The following is a 16306-nucleotide window of genomic DNA, read 5'->3' as shown; positions in this document are numbered from 1 at the left end:
TTCAGTGTGAGAGATGAATGTATTTTCAATAAATTGTACTGAAAAAATATATATATATATATATATATATATATATATATGGAAAAATAATGACATATTGGGTAGAGGCAAAAACTTTTAAACTTTCATCTGATATAACTTGGAAGATAAATATGTACCACACTAAACTGTAGCCTTGGGCAAGATAGTTTATAAGCAAAATATAAAAAGTGTGAGCTGATCTTTCACCTGCATATAGTGTATTTCTACAAGAAAGAAATGAGATCAGAAAATAATTTATTAGTTTGTAAGCAGAATGTTATAAACACAGAAATTATTGGATTTGAAAATTAAACTTCCTCCTCCTCAGCTTTCCAGCCAATAGAAGATTAAGATACAAGATGGGAGCAAAGATTAGCATACAGCCTGGGGGCATAGAACAAATCAGAGTTTGGCCCTCACACCATTTGTTAAGGTTTCTGAAAAAATTAAGATGGTGCCTAGTAGATCTCTTCAAGCCCTAAAAAAAAGCATCTGTAGAAAGGCTTTCTGGATAAAAGAGCCTACTGGTTTTTTTAACTGTTTTTTAATAGCATATAAAAACACATAATAATTTTATACAAATCATGCAAGCTTAATTTTTAACATATTCATTTTGAATTATATAAAAGAATCACATTATATATTTTCAGAAGATTAAATATTTTATTATTGGTAGATACTTTGGGTTTTGATACTCAGGAGCAATTATTTTTCATCACAAAATAAAGCATTTTCTACATATGAAGATAGTTACATTGAGAAATGTGAGACTACTGGCATAGTCCACAGAAGCCTACTGGGTCCAAGATTAAGAGTAGGAAAAAAAGTGCACGTTCAAGAAAATTGTGGCTGTTTGGGAGCCCATGAAATACATTGAAAAATAGAAGGTACACAATATCCTTGAGATATTTGGTTGGCAAAATGCTGAAATCCAGGACTGAGAGAACTGGGCCTGCTGGAATTGTAAGGCCTCTGAGCCTCCAGCTGTCTACAGCAGGGAACAGTCTGAGAAAGTTGCTCAGCTTCCACAAAGGTTATCTGTGACAAAGTTCTTTTCAGAAATGGCCAGAGAAGATAATTGGGAAAAAATGACGTTCAAGAGGGTAGAACAACAAACCAAGAGAGTGATTGACTGGGGAACCACTTCCTGCAAGCACAATTAGGATCTTATCTAAGACCACTCCCTATCTCTAAAAATGTTGCCTGGCAACATTTTCCCAATGGGTTTTCAAAATTATAGCCCAATGCCTACTATGCACCTGTGTCTCATTCTTCTCTCTTCCTCCTTTCAAATGGGAGTGCTTATTGCAACTATTCTTTCACTCTTCCAGTGGTGTGTGTTGTGTTTGGGGGAAATGACTTGCCATTTTAGATCATAGGTTTCCAGATCAAAAAGGGCCTCATCTGGACTGATGTTGATTATAAGATCCTGAACTTGGAGCCTAATGTCATGTGGTATGAGACTTTCAATGACTCTGGAAGAGGGTGAGATTTTTGTTTGTTTCTGTTTGGTTTTTTGCCTGGGTGGAGGGGTCACAAATGAATAATTGTGACCAGAATATAGATTATGGTAGACTGAAATTTTGTATCCAATTCTTCATTCCTTTCCACACCCATGTTCTTGTCATGACCTTATCTGGAGCATAATGCTCTTTCCTATGCCTTGATTTTTGACTTTAGCCATGTATCTTATATTGTCCACTTGCATGTGGAGAATAGTGACAGTATGCTTATTCTGAGCCTGGACCTGAAGTGGCATTATTATTTTTATACAGCCCTCTTTGTATATCTGCCATCTCTGTGAAAAGAGCATCCCTGCTGTCCTATCAGCCAGAATTAACTGAGTGAACCAAGACAACCAGACCTACAGCTTGAAGCAGAGCCACATAGTTGGGTCCAATCTAGATTAGCTGATCCCAGCTTACCTGCAGTACTATGAGGAAGAACAGATTATTGTTGTTTTATGCCACATTTGAGTTTTAGAATGGTTTGTTAAATAGCATTTAACAATATGTAACTGATACACAATGTATAGTACTCACAAAAAGGAGGAGCAAAGAGTAACACCAGCAGGAAAGAGTACATCTGCTAGTGCAGCCACCCACTTGCCAATGAGACTGCCCTTTTTAGTTTCTGACTCCCACCCTGTTCATCCTAACCCTGCTAAAACCCTTTCTCATATTCAGGTGACCTTAGTTAGTAGTCTCATGTGCTTCAGAGGTCTAAAATGAAGTAGACCAACAAAGTCTCCTGAGTAAGAAAACACAGTTTATCTTCTAAAAAGCATTCTGAATGAATGGTGATGGCCGATATTTTTTTTCCTGTGCAGTGAACTGAATGTCTCTTCCCACATTATTCATATGTTGAAGCCCTAATCCGCAAAGTGGTATTTGGAGCTGAGGCCTTTGGTAAGTAATTGGGTTTAGATAAGGTCATGAGGGTTTAACTCTGATGATGGGATTAGTGCCCTTATTAGAAGAGGAAGAGACCAGAGCCCTTTCAGTCTCCAACATGTAAAAATACAGCAAAAACGCAGCCTTCTACCAACCACAAAGATGGCTCTCGTTAGTTATTGAATCTGCCATCACCTTGATCTTGGGCCCCTCATCCTTCAGAACTTTGAGAAATAAACATTTGTTGTTTAAGCTACCCTTTCTATAGTATTTTGTTATAACAGCCTAAGCACCAAAGACATTCTATTATTTGAAATTACTTAAAAATGAGGCATTAAAGGAGTAATGTCAGCTACATGGCTGAATAAGATGTCCCTCATTGTATTCCCCTCTCAACAACAACAATTTTGTATCCATCTGTGGGCAAAAGTGCCTTTGTGGAAGCTGTGGGATCCAGCACCATACAATAAGGGACCTGAGAGAAGTCTCATCCACCCATGCCTTGAGTAATAAGCATACAGACCTTGGTCTTGGCTCTGGACAATAAAGTGGCCCATGAACTGGCTCCAGTATCCCTTGGCCATGGTCTGAAAGTCCCTAGAGAATGCTGTCTTAGAGAGCCACCCACAGATGAGAGAGGCTTTATGGAAATCCAGGTTTCCAGGGGAAAATTTCTAACACAGTACTGTAGCAAAAAAATACAAGTTTGGGTGTATTGGAGAGGGTAAGAGGAACTGTTTGACTTTATTCACATTATCCCTTAGCACATAGCTGAATGCCAAGATAAATCTTCTCAGCCCATGATTTCTCTCACTGGGGAAAGTGGAAGCTGTGTGGGATGCTGCCTTAGAGGCTTTCTCTCATCCCATCTAGAATACTGAGTCATGGGTGGGAAGAGGCTGAGAGTGTAGCAGCTGGGACTCTTGAAGAACATTAAAGGAAAATAGATTCTACTGACTGCATCATGGACTCCATCAAGAAAATCACCCATGAGCTAGTAGGATGCCTTACCCATGGATCACCTCAGCTGACCAATGGGCAGTTCCAGCACTCTGCATACCTCACTTACACACACACACACACACACACACGCACACCCTATGGCCAGCTCTCTGAGTACACTCTGACAATGAGGAGAGCAGGCTTAGGTAGATGACTAGTGAACACGAGCAGAAAACCAGCAAAATCTGTGGGCTACAGAGAGAGCACAAAATTGAGCTTCATCTCTGCCCTTAAGAAAGCAACAGGAAGCCTGTCAGTATGAGGCCTGGTGCCTTGCAGGATCCAGAGAAGACCTACAAGGTTAAGAATTCTGTCATAAGAGGGAGCAAGATGTGTGAAGTAGGTGTATCCATAGAAGGTGAGGAAAGCCTCAGAATCCCTAAAAGGGCTTATGGAAGGTTTTTCTCTCAAAGTCAGTTAATAAAAAACTGGAGGAGGTGACAGCTAGTTCAAATGTGAAGACAGCAACACAAAACTTTAAGGAATATGAAAAATCAAAGAAACGTGATCACACCAGAGAATCATAATACTCTTCCAGAAACCAACTCCCAAAGGCATAGAGGTCTTCAATTTATCTCAAAGAATTCAAAATAGTTGTTTTAAGTAAGTTCAATGAGGTACAAGAAAAAGACAATGGAACAAAATCAGGAAAACAGTACATGAATAAAATGAGAAGTTTAACAAAGATAAAAATCATTAAAAAAAGAACAGAAAGCTAAAGAATACAATGAATAAAATGAAAAGTGCAATAGAAAACATCAACAAAAAGAATGGATCAGAAGAAGAAAAATCTGTGAATTAGAAGACAGGACTTTTGAAATTATCCAGTCAGAGGAGAACAAAGGAAAAAGAATAAGAAAGGGTGAAGAAAGCCTTCATGACCTATAAGATACCATCAAAAGAAATGATGGTATTTCAAAAGAAATGAGAATTACTGAGAGTCCCAGGAGAGGGAGAAGATGGCAGAAAATTTATTTAAAGAAAGAATGGCTGAGAATTTCCCAAATTTGGGGAGACATTTGGGTATCCAAGATAATGAAGCTCACAGGTCACCAAACAACATCAACTTAAAGAGATCTTCTCCAGGACACATTATAATAAAACTATCAAAAATCAAAGACAAAGAGAGAATCTTAAAAGTGGCAGGAGGACAAGAGAAAAGAAACTTGTAATTTACAAAAGAAACCTCTATAACACTATCTAAGTTGTTTTCTCAGCAGAAACCTTACTGGCCAGGAGAGAGTGGCATGAAATATTCAAAGTGCTGAAAGAATTAAAAAACTACCAACCAAGAGTACTGTGTCCAGTAAAGTTGTCCTTCAGAAATTAAGGAGAGATAAAGACTTTCCCAGACAAAAGCAGAGGTAGTTCATCACTATTAGAAATTCCTTACAAGAAATAATGAAAGAATTTATTCAAGCTAAAATGACAGGATGCTAATGAGTTAAACGAAAATATATGAAAATATACATCACATGGTAAAGGTAAATATATAGTCAAAATCAGAATACTATAATACTATAACATAGCTACCATAATTTTTTACTGAATACACAATATAAAAGAGTTAATTACAACATCAAAAACATAAAATGGGGCAGTAAACAGGTACAGTTTTTGTATACGATTAAAGTTAAAGTTAGGTTGTTATCAGCATAAAATAGACCTTATAACATTTTTTAATGTAATCTGCATGGTAACAACGAAGCATAAACCTGGAGTAGATACACAAGAGATAAGGAGAAGGAAATCAAAGCATGCCAATATGGAAAGTCATAAATTTACAGAGGAAGGGCAGCAAGAGAGGGAGAAAAATTACAAGGGAACTATAAAACAGCCAGACACAATAAGATGTCATTAGTAAGTCCTTACCTATTAATTATGTCTCCAAATGTAAATGGATTAAATTTTCCAATTAAAAGGTGTACAGTGACTGGTGGATTAAAGAAAAAAGATACAACTATATGTCATCTACAAGAGATTCACTTCAGCTTTAAGCACACACAGGCTCAAAGGGATGGGAAAATATATTCCATGTAAGTGGAAACAAAACAAAACAAAAAAGCAGAAATAGCTATACATATATTAGACAAAATAGACTTTAAGTCAAAAACTGTAACAAGAGACAAAAAAGATCATTTTATAATGATAAAGAGGTCAATTCATCACAGGATGTAACAATCATAAATATATATGTACCCAACATCAGAGCACCTAAATATAGTAAACAAATGCTAACAGATCTGAAAGGAAAAATAAACAATACTATAATAATAGGGAACTTCAGTAACTCATTTTCAACAACACGGATCATCTAGGTAGAAAGTCAATAAGGAAACATTAACTTGAACTATACTTTAGAGCAAATAGACCTAACAGACATATATAGAACATTACATCCAACAGCAGGAAAATAAACATTTTTCTCAAGTGCATGCATAACATTCTCCAGAATAGATTATATAATAGATCACAAAGCAAGTTTTAGCAAATTTAAGAAGACTGAAATTGTATCAAGTATCTTTTCTGGCCCAAATAGTATGAAATTAGACACTAGTAAAAAAGGAAAACTGGAAAATTCATAAATATGTGGAATTTAAACAATACACTCATGAACTACCAATGGCAAGGAAGAAATCAAAATATTTTGAAACAAATGAAAATGGAAATACAACATACCAAAACTTATGGGATGCAGAAAAGGAGTTCTAAAAGGAAAATTTATAGCAATCAATGGCTATGTAAAGAAAAATGAAAGCTCTAAAACAATCTAACTTTACAACTCAAGAACTAGAAAAAGAACAAAGCCCAAAGTTAGCAGAAGGAAGAAAATAACAAAGATCAGAGAAGAAATAAATGAAATAGAGACCAAAAAAATAGAAAAAAATCAATAAAACTAAGAGCTGTTTTTTGAAAAGATAGACAAAATTGACAAACCTTTAGCTAGATTAACTGAGAAGAAAAGAAAGAAGACTCAAGTAAATAAAATCAGGAATAGAAGAGGAGACATTACAACTGATACCACAGAAATACAAATGATCATAGGAGACTACAGTGAAGAATCATATGCCAACAAATTGGATAACATAGAAAAAATGGAGAAGTTCCTAGAAACATGCAACTGACCAAGACTGAATTATGAAGAAACAGAAAATCTGAACAGACCAATTTCAAGTATGGAGATTGAATCAGTAATCAAAAAACTCCCAATAGGGCTTCCCTGGTGGCACAGTGGTTGAGAGTCTGCCTGTCGATGCAGGGGACACGGGTTCGTGCCCCAGTCCAGGAGGATCCCACATGCTGTGGAGTGGCTGGGCCCGTAAGCCATGGCCGCTGGGTCTGTGCATCCGGACCCTGTGCTCCGCAAAGGGGGGGGCCCACAACAGTGAGAGGCCTGCATACCGTAACAACAACAACAAACAAAAACTCCTAATAAAGAAGAGCCTGGAACTAAATGGCTTCACTGATAAATTCTACCAAACATTTGAAGAAGAATTAATGCCAGTTCTTCTCAAACTCTTCAAATAAATTGAAAAGGAGGGAACATTTCCAGACTTACTTTACAAGGCCAGAATTATCCTGATAGCAAAGCTAGATAAAGACATTACAAGAAAAGAAAATCATAGGTCAATATCCCTGATGAATATAGATACAAAAATTCTCAATAAAATATTAGCAAACATAATTCGACAGTACACTAAAAACATTAAAATGATCATACACCATGGTCAAGTAGGATTTATCCCTGGCATGCAAGGATGGTTCAACATATGTAAATCAATAAATATTAGACACCACATTAATAGAATGAAAGATAAAAAATCTATGATCATCTCAAGAGATGCAGGAAAGCATTTGAAAAATATAAATCCTTTTATGATAAAAACTCAACAAATTGGATATAAAAGAAAAATACCTCAACATAATAAAGGCCATATATGGAAAACCCACAGCTACCATCAACAATGTAACTAACACACAACTGTAAAGCAATTATACTCCAATAAAGATGTAAAAGAAAAAATAAAAACTAAAAAAATAAAATAAAATCAGGAATAAGACAAGGGTACCTATTCTCACCACTGCTATTCAACACAGTAATAGAAATCCTAGCCAATCGGGCAAGAAAAAGAAACGAAAGGCATCCAAATCAGAAATAAAGAAGTAAAATTGTTTGCAGATATGATCTTATATAAAGAAAATTTTAAGGACTCCATTAAAAAACCTGTTATAACTAATCAGCAAATTCAGTGAAGTTGGAGGATACAAAAATCAACATAAGAAATCAGCTGCATTTCTATAAACTAATTCTTGTTCTATGAACTATCTGAAAAGGAAATAAAGAAAACAATCCCATTCACAATAACATCAAAAACAATAAAGTACTTAGGAATAAATTTAACCAAGGTGAAAGACATGTACACTGAAAATTATAAATTTTGATTAGAGAAATTAAAGAAAACACACATGCATGGAAATATATATCTCGCTCATGGATTGGAAGAATTAATATGGTTAAAATATCCCTTCAATCCAAAGCCATCTATGGTTTGAAAGCCATCCATCAAAGTTCCAATCCATTGTTCACAGGTAAAAATAATCCCCAAATTTGTATGGAACCACAAAAGACCCTGTATAGTCAAAGCAATCATGAGGAAGAAGAAAAATGCTAGAGGCATCACATTTCTTGATTTCAAACTACTACAAATCTGTAGTAATCGAAACAATATGGTTCTAGCATAAAAATAGACACATAGACCAATGGAACAGAATTGAGAGCCCAGAAATAAACACTCATGTATATAGTCAACTAATATTTGACAAGGGAGCCAAGAATACTCAATGGGAAAGATAGTCTCTTCAATAAATGGTTTTGGGAAAACTGGATAATGGCATGCAGAAGAATGAAATTCTATCTCTATCTTATACTACTCAAAAAATTAACTCAAAATAGATTAAAGACTTAATCATAAGACCTGAAATCATAAAGCTCCTAGAAGAAAACTTAGGGGAAAATCTCCTTGACATTGATTCTGGCAGTAAGACATTGGATATAATATGAAAAGTACAAGCAACAAAAGCAAAAATGAGTCTGTGCGACTACATCAAACTAAAAAGCTCCTGCACAGCAAAAGAAACAATCATCATAATGAAAAGGCAACCTGTGGAATGGGACATAAATATTGTAAACCAGATATACGATAAGCAGTTAACATCTAAACTATTAGGAACTCATACAACTCAACAGAAAAAAAAATCTGCTTAAAAAGTGAACAGAGGAACTGAATAGACATTTTTCCAAAGATGACATATAAATGGTCAATAGGTACTTGAAAAAAATGCTTAACATCATTAATCATCAGGGAAATGCAAATCAAATCCACAAGATATCACCTCACACCTATTAGAATTGCTATTACCAAAAAGACAGGAGATAACAAGTGTTGGCATGGATGTAGAGAAAATGGAGCCCTTATGCATTGTTGGTGGGAAGGTAAATTGGTACAGCCATAATGGAAAACACTATGGAGGTTCCTCAAAAAATTAAAAATAGAACTACCATACGATCCAGCAATCCTACTACTTGGATATATACTTTGGTATATGAAATGAAGTCAGTATCTTAAAGAGATATCTGTATTCCTATGTTCATTGCAGCATTATTTACAATAGCCAACATATGGAAACAACCTAAGTGTCTGCCCACAGATGAACAGTTAAAAAAGATTTGGTATATGTGTGTGTGTGTGTGTGTGTGTGTGTGTGTGTGTGTGTAGATATATAGATAGATAGATACAATTTAATGTTCAGCCATGAGAATAAAGGAAATCCTGCCATTTGGTACAACCTGGATGGACCTTGAGGGCATTACACTAAATGAAATAAGTCAGACAGAGAAGGAAAATACCATATGATCTCACTTGTAGGTGGAATCTAAAAAACCTTAATTCAGAAACAGAGGCTAGAATGGTGGTTACCAAGAGCAGGCAGTGGGGGAAATGGGGAGATGTTGGACAAACTTCCAATTATAAATTAAGTTCTGGAGAGCTCATGTATAGCATGGTGACTATAGTTAACAATACTGTATTATACACATGAAAGTTGCTAAGAGAGTGGATATTAAATGGTTTCACAACAAAAAGAAATGGAAATTATGTGAGGGGATAGAATTGTTAACAAACCCTACTGTGGTAATCATTTTGCAGTATATGTATCAAATCATCACATTGTACCTTAAACTTATACAATGTTATATGCAAATTATATCTCAATAAAGCTGAAAAAATAAAATGAGGCATTAAATAGGTAGAATTTATCTTATTTCTTTCACCACACTGTGCAGTAAATCTTCTGTTTGCCCAACCAGATATAGTATCCACCATTATCCACGTTGCTCTCTGCACTGGGAGGTGACCTATGTAGATTACCTAGTGGGATCCCCAACCCTTTGGCTTCTGGTGGTGGTCTGCCAATAACGAATCCTGGCAGGAGATCAGAGATGGGTAGGGGATTGAGACCAGGGTAGTTATTCTCCTGGATCCTTCCCTTCAGGTTTACCATGGGTTGGCAACTTCCCCTAAGTGGAATCTGTGGTCTCTTGGCAGTGCTCCCTACATGACCCTTTCCTGCTGAGTTCCAGGGAGAGCTACCTCTCCTCAGGTCCCTAGGGAGATAACATCATTCTCAGTCTCAGGGGATGACATTCTGACTTGTGATTTTCCTATATCCTGTCCTTTATGTGGTCATCCCAATTTAGTGTGCTGGAACATTGATGGAAACACAAGTAATCAGATCCACATAATGTAAACCATAGCTAGTTGATCTCACCTGAAATAATCAGAAAACAATAGTGTATAAAGAAAACACATTTCTTAAAAATTATGACTACTCAGAATTTACCCATACACTGTCATGACATGACAATTAATTAGACATAGTTGATGTCTCAAGTTTCAATTTATGATATATAAAACTCTAATATTGATAACAGATTTATAAAAATCAGGCACATTTAAGACACATTTTAAATTATATGAAAGCAGTCAGGTTATATATTTTAGAGAACTAAATAATTGCTATTTGTGATAGCATGCTTTGAATTTTGACTTACAGGGGCAACTTTTCCTTTTATCATACAACTAAAGTATTTCTTATATAGATAGTCATTAAAAAAATAAAGTTAGTCATATCTGAAAATGTGTATAAGTTTAGAAAGTGTTGAATACATTAAAACATTAACAGAATTCATCCATTTGGGGGTCACAGGTTTAAGTTTTCATTACTAATGACTCAAGTCGAATTCTTTAGAACACTGTTCTCAGCCAATACTGGAAAAGCGTCGATGTATATTATCACCAGAAACCTGTGCCTTAAATGAAAGCTAAAGCAATATGGCCACGTTAGAGCATGAAGCTGGATGTGCACAACTGAAATGGATCCATCTAACTTTTTAAGGGAAGAAGCTGATATCCCCTTAGGGTGTTCTTACAAAATGTAAATTTGCTGATGTGGAGACCTCAGCATAAAAACCCTTATCTTACTTGATGGCATTTTAACACCATCCTTTCCTAAAGAAAAGAATAAAGCAGGATGAAACTAAACCCATAACTTGAGAGAAAACATTTATAGAAAATATAGCGTATTTTAATATCAACTGACTGACTGCTGCCATTCAGAATTATAGAAATTCTGTATGCTTCCATTTGAGAAAAAAAGAGCTCAAATACTTCTGTTGAATAAACTGTGGTCCCTCTCTTCCTTTCTCCCTCCCCCTCCCCCTCCCCCTCACTCTCACACACTCACACACACACACACACACACACACACACACACACACACACACACACAGGCTACAAGACATGAATAATTCTGTTCTTCCCACTGAAATCTTTGGTTAAGTTTACTTCAGAGGCCTGGACTACAGTTCTAGCTCTGTAGCTGCCCCTGAAACACTAATTTTAACAGGCTGAGACAGAAGGGAATAGTAGAACTGAAAAACTGAAAAGTAGAGGGTGTGTTACCTAATTAAGTCATATGGACCCTGCTCAGGCCCTAGCCCAACAGAGGCTCTCTGGAGGGTTTTCTCCTTTTGGGTTTGAGTAGGTGAATAATGAAATGGAAGCTGAGAATGACACATCACAAGCTTTATTCAGTGGCCAAAGAATGAAGTGAGAACTAAGTTCACAGATCAACTTCTCAGCCACCTGGCAAGAGTGATTTAATTTTAGAGAGTAAAGACAGAAGAAGGAGGAGCAAGGCTAATGATGGGGAGGTATATTCATCAGTCTACTGGGCAGGAAGCAAGGCTTTTTCAGGGGAGTGCAGTGCCACCCCGTTTTTATCCTTTTTTGTTCTTAATGTTCAGTCATGGCCACCAGTAGGTGTATCATTTAATATGCTAATGTAGTAAAATCAGCGTAAAATGAGACTCAGTGTCTCGCCAGGTCAGATGTATCGCCTGTTGGTCCCAGCTGGTTCCATCTGATTTTGTTTTTGTTTGTAGCTTCCTTTCTTTTCTCTGGACCCTTTAACTTAAAGAGTTATGTTAACTCCAGCTAACAGTGGGGGTTGGAGGGTTTGGAGCAAACACTGGAGCAGCTCTGACAACAGATGGAGAATGAGATGAGCTGGTTTTATTCCCTTTCCCAGTTCCTTCATGGAGAGTCTGACTAAAGGGATCACTTTCAACCAAACCTCAAGGACAAAATAAGGCCCCATATCTCAGCACCATATCAAGTCTCATCTTTAAAAAGCAATTTGGATCCAGATTGTTGAAAACAAGGTCTATGCAGTAATAAAAGTGACCCAAGATCCAAAAGGATACATAGAAAATAATAAAAGAATGTTATAAAGATTGTATAGAAAGATACCGTTTGACAAAACAAACCTACAATTTAGCTTAGACATGAGGGTAAAATTTAGAGTAATTCAGTTTTCCCAAAGAGGCAGACTCCAAACCACATAGTCACCTCTGACTCTTTCTTCATTGCCAGTCAGTCAGTCATCAAGAACTAAAGATTTTTGCAGCCTATATGCCTCAGCAAACTATCCCTTCCTTTCCATTTCCATGACCACTACTCAACCCTTGGGCCAAATACCTGGGTACAGGATAATAGGCTCTTACATTAACCTCCCAATCCTGGTATTTCCTCTCTTCAGTCCCTACATTACGATTAGATAAACTATTGCTAAAACTCAGCTTTTAGCTGAGTTAAAAGCTTACTTTTACTACCTTACTTTAAATCTCTAAGGATACTAGAAAGTAAAGCCCAAACTCTTTTATTAGCTATGCAAATCCAGTACAACTTAACATTTTAAAAGCTAATGGAGCCATGAATAAAAATATCAATAAGTAATATTATGAATAGTAATAATAATATTAAAACCTAGGCCTACTTAACAATTTACAAATTGTATTCAAGTACATAAACTCATTATATCCTCTAAACAACCTTTTAGAAAGGTGATATTTACCATGAGTGTCATTATTACCATGTGTAGGTACCTCAGCATGAATGGTCTATAACTCTGTGCATTGTGCTGGAGTGAGGGGAGCAGGTACAGTAGGAATGTGGCAAAGAAAAAAGCTGAAACAGGTTTTACAAAGTGACCTGAGGTGTAGGGCAGGGCTACTCTCTGTGGTCAAAGGAGCCAACTTCCTGGCATCTGAAGAACAAGAGAAGCAAGTGTTTGAATGTCTTAGGACAAGTTGACCCCTGCAGAGGAGGAAGTGCCTTTGCTACTAGGGATAAGTCATTTGCTAGAAAGAAGTTGGTACCATAAGGTTTTAATGTTCATCACTTGGTGCTGCTGGTGCATGGTAGGAGATGAGAATTATAAGAAGTAGAATTTAGGGAGAGGATGTACGAAAGTGACTTAGCAGCCTAAGAACATTTTTTCACTCATATGAACTTCTTTCTCACCAGCTCTGTGTCCTGTTATTCCTGCCAAAAAGACTTCTGCCCATTCAAATTGGGCCCCACAGCTGACCATCCAAATGCTTTGCTCCTTCAAGTTTCCTTGCCTTTTTCTTATGTTAGGTAAAGGATTATGGTTAGTCTTAGATTATATTTACTCAGAGTTCCTAAAAAAGGAGTTTAACAATACTCATAAATAGAAATAAGAACTGGCAAGGGGGAGTCAAAATTGTGGAAGAGTAGGAGGATGTGGAGTTCCCCTCTCCCCACAAATGCATCAAGAATACATCTACAAATAGAACAATTCTCACAGAACACCTGCTGAACACTAGCAGAGTACCTCAGACACCTAAAGGGAAAAGCAAGATCCCTGTGTAACAGGATAGGAAAAAAGAAAGAAGAAGGGAAAAGGAAGAGGAGAGGAAGCGGGATAGGACCCACATCCCTGGGGTCAGGGAAGCTGAAGGAGAGGAGAGGTTCCGCACCCAGGGAAGTCTCCTCACTTGTGGGGAGATCAGCTGGGACAGAAGGGGAGCTTTGAGGGCCAGGAGAAATGTGCAACAACCAGTCTGTGGCAGGCAGGACAGAGTGAGACCTACACAGATGGTCTGTGCCATGAGCCCTGCATGCCTCAGCCTGAGACATGTGTCCACCAGTGCAGATAGGGGCTGGGTGCTGGAACATGGGTTTTGGAGAGCAGACCTGAGGAGAAGACTGCTGTTAGCTGTGAGGAGACAGCCTGAGAGGACATACATGTGGGCACATACATGTGGTGGTTGGGCCAGGGTAGAGTCTGAGCTGTCTCCCTAGTGCCTAAAGCTGGTCCAGATCCATGATTACTGCAATCCTGGGACCTGACTTCAGTGGATCTACACTGGTGACCTGGTGAAACCAATGCCTGAGAGATACCAGGACCAATTGCTGACATACCCATGGTTAAGGTTGGACTGAGAGCAGTGCCAACAGTGTAGTCTGAGAGCTCATACAACAGGTGAAATGTGACACAACAAAGCACACTCACCAGTGAACAGCTCCAGAGGAGGATTATTCAGTGGCTTCTCTCCCAGTAGGAGTGCTCCAATCCCACCTGCTTTGAACCACAGATCAGAAACACAGCTAAGAAACAGATCAGGGGACCACTACTCTAACAACTAGGGAGCAGACCCCATCTGACAGGTAGTGACAACCACAGAGCAAAGGGGAGGCTCTGCTCAATATCCAGTGCAGGCTCTGCTCACCACAACATCAGTTACAACTCCTATCAAGGGGATAATGGCCAGCATACACAGAGGAAAGAGGTGTGCAGACATCTATACTAAAAACAGTCCTTGCACCAAAAAATATTAAACCCACTCAGGCTACACAGGGATGTTCGCACATAAAAATAGCCCTCCAACACAGTCTGAGGGTGTGGCATGGGGAAGAAGAACCTCAAGAGCATTTAGCCTTGAAGGCCAGTGGGGCTTGGGTGCAGGAGCTCCACAGGGCTGGGAGAAACAGAGACTCCACCTTTGGAGGGAGCATACAAGGTCTCACATGCACTGGAACCCAACACAAAACAGTACCTCCATAGGAACCTGGGCTAGACCTACCTAGGGGTCTTGGAGTGTCTCCTGGGGAGATGAGGGTTAGCTGTAGCTCACTGTGGGGGCAAGGACACTGGTAGCAGAAGCCCCAGGAAATACTGATTGGCATGAGCTCTCCCAGAGGTCCCCATTTTGGCACTAAGACCCGGCGCACCCAACAGCCTGCAGGATCCAGTGCTGGAAGGCCTTGGGCCAAACAACCAACAAGATAGGAACACAGCCCCACCCATCAGCAGACAGGTTGCCTAAAGTGAGCTCACAGCCACCTCAAAATACACCACTTGACACAGCCCTGCCCACCAGAGGGACAAAATCCAACTCAACCCACTAGAGTGCAGGACCTGTCCTTCCCACCTGGAAGCCTGCACAAGAACCTGGACCAACCTCACCCACCAGGGGGCAGACACCAGATGCAAGAGGTACTATGACCCTGCAGCCTGCAGAAAGGAGACCACAAACACAGAAAGTTAGATGAAATGAGACAACAGAAAAATATGGTGTAGATGAAGAAACAAAATAAACACCCACAAGAATAACCAAATGAAGAGGAGATAGACAATCTACCTGAGAAAGAATTCAGAGTAATGATAGTAAAGATGATCCAAAATCTCGGAAAAGAAATGGAGGCACAGACCGAGAAAATACAAGAAATGTTTAACAAAGAGATAGAAGATTTAAAGAACAAACAGAGATGAACAACCCAATAACTGAATTGAAAAATACACTAGACGGAATCAATAGCAAAACAAGTGAGGCAGAAGAACGAGTAAGTGAGCTGGAACACAGAGTGGTGAAAATCACTGCCATAGAACAGAATAAAGAAAACAGAATGAAAAGAAATGAGGACAGCCTCAGAGACTTCTGGGACAACATTAAACACACCAACATTTGCATCATAGGGCTCCCAGAAGAAGAAGAGAGAGGGAAAGGGTTTGAGAAAATATTTGAAGCAATATAGCTGAAAACCTCCCTAACATGGGAAGGGAAACAGTCACCCATGTTCAGGAAGTGCAGAGTCCCATACAGGATAAGCACAAGAAGGAACATGCCAAGACACACAGTAATCAAAGTAACAAAAATTAAATACAGTGCTTCCCTGTTGGCGCAGTTGTTGAGAGTCCACCTGCCAATGCAGGGGACATGGGTTCGTGCCCCGGTCCGGGAAGATCCCACATGCCATGGAGTGGCTGGGCCCATAAGCCATGGCCGCTGAGCCTGCACGTCCGGAGCCTGTGCTCTGCAACAGGAGAGACCACAGCAGTGAGAGGCCTGCATACCGCAAAAAAAAAAAAAAAAAAAAAAAAAAAATTCTGCAGGCCAGAAGGGAGTGGCATGATATATTTAAAGTGATGTAAGGAAAAAACCTACAACAAAGAGTAGTCTAGCC

Source organism: Neophocaena asiaeorientalis, unplaced genomic scaffold (assembly GCF_003031525.2).
Source record: "Neophocaena asiaeorientalis asiaeorientalis breed wild unplaced genomic scaffold, Neophocaena_asiaeorientalis_V1.1 scaffold218, whole genome shotgun sequence".
Lineage (NCBI taxonomy): Eukaryota > Metazoa > Chordata > Mammalia > Artiodactyla > Phocoenidae > Neophocaena > Neophocaena asiaeorientalis.
This window is presented reverse-complemented; position numbering follows the sequence as displayed.